This window comes from Emys orbicularis, chromosome 2 (assembly GCF_028017835.1).
Source record: "Emys orbicularis isolate rEmyOrb1 chromosome 2, rEmyOrb1.hap1, whole genome shotgun sequence".
Taxonomy (NCBI): Eukaryota; Metazoa; Chordata; order Testudines; family Emydidae; genus Emys; species Emys orbicularis.
Genome location: NC_088684.1, coordinates 234,460,832 through 234,471,530, shown reverse-complemented (window position 1 = coordinate 234,471,530; position 10,699 = coordinate 234,460,832).

The window sequence follows — 10,699 nt, the reverse complement described above, 5'->3', positions numbered from 1 at the left end:
AGGAATTCACTGTTTTGTTTTTCCAAAAACTGTAAAAGTTGCATCAGTAAATTCAAGGGGCCAAATCTTCAGGTGTAAATCAGCATAGTTCCATTGAGTTCAATGCAGCTATGCTGATTTATATAACTTGAGAATCTGACGCATAATATTAGGAAATAGTTTCTCTCAGTAACAAATAAAGAGGGGTGTTGCAGATACGGGGGGGGGGGGGGGAGGGGAAATCAAAAGTGTACGCCACATAGTGATATATTACAGCTTTCTACTTGACCTGATTTACAGACTTAGGCCCTGGTCCTAAAAATTCTTGTACATATGCATAACCCAATGGAACTAAGTCATGTGTGTCCACTTAAGCATGGACATAAGCATTTGCAAGATGGGAAACTTAAAACAATTTTATTAAAAATTTAACATTTGCAAAGAGCTACTATACAGGGCTAGTGTATCTCGAATGTCAAAATGTATCCTTATACTTAGAGGCAAAATGGAGACTACTGTAGGACACTTGGACAACATAATGTAAGTACAGCAAATGTGGTTCATGAAAGTGTTGTGTCCAGTTTAGACTGGAAGCGCCGAAGGAGTAGGAACTGTGTAGTGGGTTGTTTGTGCGCACTGTTGATGCTTGGTCTATTATAATGGCCATTGGCAATCTGTAGAAAATATACCACATGCTGTAGAATTTAATCCTATAGGATATGTGGAAATGTTTTGTGAAGTCTGACATTTTTAATGCCCATTAACTCAATACACATACTAGATTAGACAATTTATTAATGTGTTGTAAGTTAACTGCATGTTTGTCTTTTGTATTCTTAAAAAAAACATTCACCTTCTTCTTTAAATTGTCACTTTTCCCCCTACTCCCTCCCCCCATCTCTTCTTCCACATCTTCCTTTCCCCATAAGTCTTCAGTCACTGCACCCTATTCCTCTCAAGCTACCAACCTTGAAGATCCTGCTGCTGTCACCCCCAATCAAATATTTTATAAAAAAAACATTTACTTCTGTGAAATGTTCTTTACAATTCCTCCAGCCACACTGGCTCAAGTACATTGCTGATCATGTTGACAGAACATCAGCTAATGAAATAGTTACCATTTCGTAGGGCTGGTCTACACTGGGGGCGGGGGATCGATCTAAGTTACGCAACTTCAGCTACGTGAATAGCGTAGCTGAAGTCGACGTATCTTAGATCGATTTACCTCGGGTCCTCATGGCGCGGGATCGACGGCCACGGCTCCCCCGTCGACTCTGCTACCGCCTCTCGCTCTGGTAGAGTTCCAGAGTCGATGGGGAGCACGTTTGGGGATCGATTTATCGCATCTAGATGAGACTGATAAATCGATCACTACCCGCCGATCCGGCGGGTAGTGAAGATGTACCCATAGACCATCAGGGTTGGAAGGGACCTCAGGAGGTCATCCAGTCCAATCCCCTGCTCAAAGCAGGATGAATCCCCACACAGATTTTTACCCCAGTTCCCTAAATGGCCCCCTCAAGGATTGAACTCACAACCCTGGGTTTAGCAGGCCAATGCTCAAACCACTGAGCTATCCCTCCCCCAGTGATCATGAAGATGTTAACACCTCACTGATATGAACCAGGGATAGTTCACTGACGTAGGGCCAAATCCTCAATCCAGCATGTGGCCAAAGTGGCTGGATTTTCCTAAGGGAACGAGCAGGAAAGAATTCTCACTCGCTGTAGCCACACTTACCTTGGGCTTCGATGCTTGTTCTGCCTAGTGAAATGACACTAATCTTATGGCAGTGAATTCAATGATCACATTCTCCCAGCTCTACCATGGCATGCCCCCAAAGCCCTCGCTACAAGCAGGGTGTAGGAAATGCAGCAGAGCTGTGCTCCAGGCTGATCAGACTATATTCCATATGTATGGGCTCCCCACATCCTATTCCACCCACCCACCCCCTGTGCAGCCAAACTACATCTCAGGACCCCTGCACCCATAAAAGGAAGGGCAAGATTTCCACCATAGTGTTACTGATTCAGTATCTGGGTGTGAACTCAAGAAGAAAGCACTGTATTGGTTCACATTCATGTTCTCTCTGCAGCCATAAGTACTAGTTTTATGTTTAAAGGTTTTGTTGCCTCTAGAATGTGAAGACTGTGGTCTCCCTAGATGTGTTATAGCATATTTCTGGGCTGTGCATTTTTCTATTGATCATTCTCATTAAGATTAACCTTCTCTTTGGTGTAAATGTATTCCATGATTTTCCCTCCATCCACTCCTCAGCATAATATCCATGATGTGGTGTTTTACCATGTGTGCAGATAAGGGTAAACAGTCACATAACTTTGCCATTCCCCAGTGAAGTCTAAGTCCTAGGAGGATTGTGAAAGGGATGCATCAGCTCCACCAGATGAGAGTACTTCCAGCCTGTCCATTTTGAAAGTATAAAATCATAAGGCATTACAGCAGATAGAATTGTTGGCGTCTGTATAAATGACAGCTGAAATAAATCTGAACAAAAATGAGGATGTTCTGTGACCTTTCAGATGTAATATTTATTAACATCTAGCTAAACTGGTTAGAGAGAGAAAACAAGCCATAAATTACACAGTAGGATGATCCAGTATTTTTACAGGTTTCAGAGTAGCAGCCGTGTTAGTCTGTATCCGCAGTAGGTTTTGTGACTACTCTAGAAGTAAGGAAATACTCAAAGTGAGGGAGAGGGTCAGAAGCAGGCCTTTAGGCATAGGTTGCTTGGTTTAAAGTAGTACAGTGTCCACTTTTACTAACATGATTTAGCATTTGTGGACTTTTGAACAGTGAGTTTTGGGGAGGATTTTTAATGGAAAGAGAGAGAGAGAGAGAGTTAACTATGGGTACACTAGGATAGGGGTGGGTGTCCAGGCAGGTGGGACACCAGAGAGAAACTAAACTGTATGACAGACAACTGTAATTTTTGTCACTTTGGCCATGTCTACACTATTAACTAAATCAGCACCACTGCGATCGATGAAGCGGTGTCGATTTAGTAGGTCTGGTGAAGACACGCTACATTGATGGCAGAGCACTCTCTGGTCGACTCCAGTACTCCACCAGAGCGAGAGGAGTAAGGTAAGTCAATGGGAAGCATCTCCCGTCAACGCAGCACAGTGAAGACATTGCAGTAAGTCGACCTAAGCTATGTTGACTCCAGCTACGTTATTCATGTAGCTGGAGTAGCATAACTTAGGTCCACATATCCTGGTAGTGTAGACAAGACGTAAGGTGTAGAGAGAATTTTTCAAATTGCCATTTTGTTTATGTTGTGGTTTGTCCATCATCTTGGTACCCCTTCTTGTTGGGCCAGTTGGTGCCCTTTTCAGTTAAGGCGGGAAAGATGGTGCCATATGACCTAGGTAACAAGAGGGCATAAAAAGTTTGTGCATCCAGTGCCAGAGACTGCCCATCCTGTTGGCAGTCCAGTGTTTAGGGTGTCTTAGCAGAGACTACGTGTCAACAAAAGAAGAGAAGATCTGCCTGCCATTCCTGTTTCTGATCCTGCGTGTGTCCGCTCCCGAATCGTGTGTCATGTGTCTCCGGTTCCTGATGTTGTTGGTGATCCTGCTGTGCCCCTGGATCCGTATGTGTGTTCCCTGTCCATGATAGCCTGTGATCTGGTGATGTACTGACTTACCTGAGTTAGTTGTATTCCTACCTTGTTTGGGGTCCTTGGCTTAAGGCCAATCTATTGAATTAACAACCGAGTGCTTTGTGTTACCCTTCGATGTGAACTGTTATTTAGTTGGGAGTCCTGTTTAATAAATTTGACCTTGTTTGTATTTTATATCCTGTTTGCTTTGTGTTATTCCCATGAATATCACCCCTAGTGACATATACAGGAAGAAGTACGAGTCTGTAGGATGGGGGCTGGTAGCTAAATTCAGTAGCTCCCTGTTGAATACCCTTTCTGGGTTAACAAAAGAAGGTAGAATCTCTGCCCTGAGGAGCTTATCCCCTAAATAGATAACACAAGAATGTGCTCAAAGAATGCAGATCAGAGGACAGTGCTAATTTAGGACCCATTTCTGCCACCCTTACTCACCATGAACAGTACCTTACTCATTCCTGGAGTAGTCCATTGATTTTACGACTACTCTAGAAGTAAGGAAATACTCAAAGTAAGAGAGAGGGTTAGAAGCAGGACTTTAGACATAGCTTGCTTGGTTTAAAGTAGTACAGTGGGCTTAGCATTTACTAACATGACTTAGCATTTGTGGGCCTTTGAGCAGTGAGTTTTGGGGAGGATTTTGAATGGAGAGAGAGAGAGAGTGTTTGCCACTGGTACACTGGGATAGGGATGGGTGTCCAGGCAGGAGAGGCAGCAGAGAAAAACTAAATTGTATAACAGACAACTGTATTTTTTGTCACTTTGGCCATGTCTACACTACCGCCTAAATGAGCACCACTGCTATCGATGCAGTGGTGTGGATTTAGTGGGTCTGGTGAAGACACGCCAAGTGACAGAATCATAGAACTGGAAGAGACCTTGAGAGGTCATCTAGTCCAGGCCCCTGCACTCGCGCCAGGACTAAGTATTATCTAGACCAGTGGTTCTCAAACTTTTTTTTTCACAGACCATTTGAAAATTGCTAAGGGTCTTGGCGGACCACTTAATGAGCTTTCCAAATGTTGTTTGTACCATTAGGTAACTATTGAAAAGCGCTTTGGATAAAAGCGCTATATAAAAACAAACAAACTTTTTTTGTTCCACAAATAAAAGCGCACAACTCATATTTTAATATCAGTAGTCTTACCTTTCTAATGCAATGGATGTGCCTTCTCTCCCCTGCCATGGCAGCTCCCGAGGTGGGGCTGGGAAGGAGGAGGGTATCTCCCCCACCACAGCAGTCACAGAGCTGAGGCTGGGAAGGAGGGCCATCTCTCCCCGGCAGCTGCAGCCCTGGAGCTGTGGAAATTTGCCTCTTTCTCTGGCCACCACAGCCCTGCACGTCCCACATAGAATATCAGGGTTGGAAGGGACCTCAGGAGGTCATCTAGTCCAACCCCCTGCTCAAAGCAGGACCAATCCCCAGACAGATTTTTACCCCCGTTCCCTAAATGGCCCCCTCAAGGATTGAACTCACAACCCTGGGTTTAGCAGGCCAATGCTCAAACCACTGAGCTATCCCTCCCCCCCCCTTCTCATCCCACTTCCCCCTCCCACCTACCTGCTATTCTCTCCAAGGCCGCCTCACCTTACATGTGCGTCTTCTCCAGGCACCTAATTAGTGGAGCCCCACACTTGCGCGGCTTCCCTAATTAGGTGGGTGGCCCTTCATTGCCTCGTGTGCAGACCCCCAGGCGCACACCTTAGAGGGAACTATCCACAGACCACCTGAATGGAGCTCGCGGACCACTGGTGGTCCACAGACCACAGTTTGAGAACCTCTGATCTAGACCATTCCTGACAGGTGTTTGTCTAACCTGCTCTTAAAAATCTCGAAATGATGGATACTCCACAACCTCCCCAGGCAATTTATTCCACTGCTTAACCACCCTGACAGTTAGGAAGTTTTTCCTGACGTCCAACCTAAACCTCCCTTGCTGCAATTTAAGCCCATTGCTTCTTGTCCTATCCTCGGAGGTTAAGAAATTTTTTTTTCTCCTTCCTCTTTGTAACAACCTTTTACATACTTGAAAACTGATGTCCCCTCTCAGTCTTCTCTTTTCCAGACTAAACAAACTCAATTTTTCCCTCTCATAGGTCATGTTTTCTAGACCTTTAATCATTTTTGTTGCTCTTCTCTGGACTCTCTCCAATTTGTCCACATCATTCCTGAAATGTGGCGCCCAGAACAGGACACAATACTCCAGTTGAGGCCTAATCAGCGCAGAGTAGAGTGGAAGAATTACTTCTCGTGCCTTGCTTACAACACTCCTTCTAACACATCCCAGAAAGATGTTTGCTTTTTTTGCAACAGTGTTACACTGTTGACTCATATTTAGCTTGTGATCCACTATGAACCCCAGATCCCTTTCCGCAGTACTCCTTCCTAGGCAGTCATTTCCCATTTTGTATGTGTGCAACTGATTGTTCCTTCCTAAGTGGAGCACTATGCATTTGTCCTTATTGAATTTCATTCTATTTACTTCAGACTGTTTCTCTAGTTTGTCCAAATCATTTTGAATTTTAATCCTATCCTCCAAAGCACTTGCAACCCCTCTCAACTTGGTATCATCCACAAACTTTATAAGTGTACTCTCTATGCCATTATCTAAATCATTGATGAAAATATTGAACAGAACCGGACCTAGAACTGATCCCTGCGGGACCCCACTCGTTATACCCTTCCAGCATGACTGTGAACCACTGATAACTACTCTCTGGGAACGGTTTTCCAACCAGTTTTGCACCCGCCTTATAGTAGCTCCATCTAGATTGCATTTCCCTAGTTTGTTTATGAGAAGGTCATGTGAGACAGTATAAAAGCTTTACTGAAGTCAAGATAGACCACATCTACCTCTTCCCCCCATCCACAAGTTGATGACGAGAGTGCTCTCCCGTCGACGTCTGCAGTCCACCTACTCAAGAGGCAGAAGCTGTGTTGATGGGAGAGTGCTCTCCCATCGACATAGCTTGACTTACAGCGGTGTCTACGCTGCGCTAAGTTATGTCAACTTCAGTTACATAACGTGCGTAACTTAGCTAGACTTACAGCGTTAGTGTAGACCAGCCCTTTCTTTGGTCACATTATATGTGAGACATAAGTTTGTACATGCCGCTAGCACATCAACATTATAATACAGCATATAAAGCAAGGTGGTGTAATTTAGTCTTTATAGAAGATATGGAGAAACCCAAACAAGCTGGATGTATTGTGACATGCTGAAGTTGCACACCTTGTGATGTGCCTGTAGAGAAACCGAGCTGGAAGAGTCTTAGTTCACAAACTTGCTAGAAAAACTCTAAACAAAGTGGTTAGTTTACATGTGCCATTTTTTTTTGCCAAGTTTTTCACTCCCCTCAAAACAAGACTGATTTATAAGGCTACCCAGTAAGAGTACCTATACACACATATATACACACACACATATATACACACACACTGCATCAATGCTGCTGTTATGCTCCTGATTTACAGGTTTTGTTTAAAAAAAATTTACTCATAAAACCAGCAAAAATAACACTGATTATTTACTTCCAGGAAGATTTTTTTCCAGTTCAGTTCTAATTGCTCTATTGCCCAACCTGAAGGTATTTGCTGGGTAACAACCAAGGAACAACATGCTACATGACTACGGCTGTATCAATGAAAAATAAGCTGTTGAAATTCTAGGGTGCCAAATACAAGTGTGAATGAAGTCCATTTATAACTTATCAAGAGCCATAAACAAATTAAAGTGTCTATTTTGTGGGGGGGATGTTGAAAGCAGTGCCTGAACATTTTCTTCATAGTTAGCACTGTTAAATCAATACAGAGCTATGGACCTGCCTCCAGTGGATCATGCTTTAATCTTACTCCCTTCCAGCACTACATCTCAGCTTAAAATAGTAATCCTTAAAAAGTCAGCATTTGCTTGCACAGTGGTATTTGAGATACCGAGACTAGAAACCTATGGCCACAGTTGACAAATGTCTTTTTATAATGGCAATCACTCTATACCCAATAAATATACACATAAAGAGCATGTTAATGTATATGGCTGTAAATTGTGAAATTAACATTCAGTAATTTAGACCCATACAAGTGTTTATCTGGTCTTTATTTGCACTCATTAAAATAAAAACATGAATCACAATTTAAACATTAAAAGGGGACAGAAGGGTGGATTTGGGGTGTGGCATTGTTGAAAAATCCTGCTACACATTGGAACAACTACAGGAGTAGAAACTGGCCAGGGTGTGCAATGGGAAGGCTTCTCAAACACTGTAGCAATACTATATTAGGTAAAAACTAGAGATGAGCTTTAGGACTTTTGAAACCCTGCAGCCCTCCCTCCCCTCTGTCCCAATATGGGAAACAAAATAGTTTCTAACTCTAGTTTCAAAATACTTTCAGCAAAAAGTTTAACAAAAGCTGTTGCATTTTGGTCTAAAGTTGGAAGTTTTCCAACCGGCTGTAATACAGTCATGCTAAATTCCGTTAGAAAAGGCATATCATCTTTCAGTGGCTGAGGAACCTAGCAGTCCCTTGGTCCCTAATTCATTTGGATGATTGCCTCTGGGAATTTTTTTTTTTTTTAATTTTGGCAGCTATAGCTACATCTACACTATGCGTTAGGGATGTGATTGCCCTGCATGTGTACCTATGCTTGCCCAGGTCTCATCGAGCAAGCACAAGTGTAAACAGCTGCGTAGCCCTGGTAGCACACAGATAGCAGCAGCGGAGGCATGGCTTAGTCATACTGAGTACAAACCTGCCTGAAACCGGTGGCTCGGTACTTGCTCCACTGCCGCTACCTATGCTACCATGGCTACACTGCTGTTTACACACATGCTAGTTCGATAAGAGCTAGTGCAAGTATATGCAAACAAGTCGGGGAATCACACCCCTAGCTTGTAGTGTAGTGCCCATAAACAGAGCTTCAACACAAGCAGCTGGGCACCACTTCTGCAGCAGGAAGCCAAGTTTAGAGGAACTGAAAGTGTTCCTCCCCCTCCAAAATACTAACCCTTTTAATGTAAGTTAGTCCATGAAGTCCAGTATATATATATCCCAAAAAATCATTTTAGCAACCTTCTCCCACATCTTCAGGCCAGCCCCATGTCCAGGTATGGTCAGTTCAGATGGGAGTTGTTACATCTTGATAAGCAACCAAGTGTTTCACAGGCCCACTCCAAAAATGTTAAGATCTGCTCTGGTCAAAATTTCAACAGATTTTAATGAGATTCTGTTTACCAAGAATAGTAGGGTGGATTGATTTAGATCAAAGTGATCGAAATGGCCAATTTAAAATCAAATTTTATGGTTTAAATAGATAATCCATTTTAATCTTGTTTGTATTTGTACTTTTTTTTCCTAAAGAAAGGTGGATTCTCTTAGTTTAGTAACCACTAAAACATGTTCATCTGCAACTAAATATAGACTTTACATTACATTTAGAGCTATACTATAGCTACGCTATATCTATACACATTTAAGCAATTACATAGCTAAACTCACATTTATCCCAATTCTTAACTTGTACATTTTTGTATTATGCATTTCTTACTTACTAGATTTTTTTACTTGTGATTTGTGCCGAGGTCTATTTGGAAATTAAAATTCTATTTAAAATGCACAAAACAGCTTTTTTTTTTGGTTACAAAATAGTTAAATAAAACTCTTATGTGCTGGATACAAAACTCTTATCAAGAAGGTTATCACATCATTTTTTGCATTTTAAATCAACTGAATTATTAAACAAAAGTAGTAGTATCTAGTGAATTGAATGGATTGTTTTGGTTCACTAGGCCCTTCAAGTTTTTAGAACTAATAGTTCTCGTCCTCTCACACCCAGTCTTTTATTCAGAGCTTGGAAGAGGAACACAAGCGTTCTGCTTTTTCAACTCCCATTTGGTTTCTTAACTTTGAATGAACTGGTCATTGAACTGAACTAGTTGAATAAACTGAAATGAAGAAATATTATCTCTCTACTGCAGAAGAGGCTATTGATGTCAAAACTGGTTTAAACCTTCAGCACACTCTGATTGCAGATGCTTGGACATGTCAGTGATTTGACTTTCTGTAAAGATTGGCAGCATATGTGAATATGTGAATTCAAATGTTAATACATTTAGTAAGTTTAGGCCTTAACATGTTATCATAATTTCAAAAATTAATTATAAATAGGCTTGTTTTAAAAAAAATAAACTTGTAATTAATGAAATTTAAACAAAAACACTGATTTTTTTAAGGAACATTGATTTTTATCCAACCTAAAAGATGGTGGATATTTGTGAATTAGGGCCCTGATTCAGCAAAGCACTTAAGTAGGGTCTAGAAAAGCAGTTAAGTGCTGACAAGATAACTGCAACATCAAGGAGATAATCAGTGTGGGGATTAAGAAAGGAATGCAATGACTAATGATATTGTCCACTTCCATTCACAATATAATAGCTCCAAAGTACCTCTTATACTTCCAAAAAGGTTGTCCTATATAAGCTATACTACTGTTTAATTCCCCTAAAATAATTACATACTAAAAGGTGTGCGTGTGAGGAAAAACTATTTAAAGTAACAAACCAGCAACTGCAAAATGGACAGTTAAAACTTCACTCCTGAAATTCTACAAGTATTATAATTAGAGATTTTAGTTTTACGTTTACTGCTTTTCTGAAATTCAGTGTTTGTTTTACGCAATTGATTCATTTCAAAATGTCTATTAAAATTTTTTTAGAAAATCCAAAGGCATGCTTCCCTATTTTCACTCAAATTTTCCTCCCAGTTACAATATTTTAATTCAGGAGTCTGCTATCAATTAACACTGAAAGGTCGGCAAAACTGAAGTAGTGACAGCTCCTAATTTCTCATGAACAAATTAGGAGACTGAATCAGTTCTTTTCAGTGTTCATGTTCAAAATACTACCACCAGCAGAGGTAGCTTCAGATAGTTGCAGGAGTTAAAACAGAAAGCCAGAATCCCGGTCTATAGCTCATAAGATACGCAAGACCAGCTAAAGCCCCAGAATAGAGGATGGTAGCAACGATACTTGCTCTTCATTTACGTTAAAGATGGATGTCTATTTTAACAGCTTCCTTGGTTT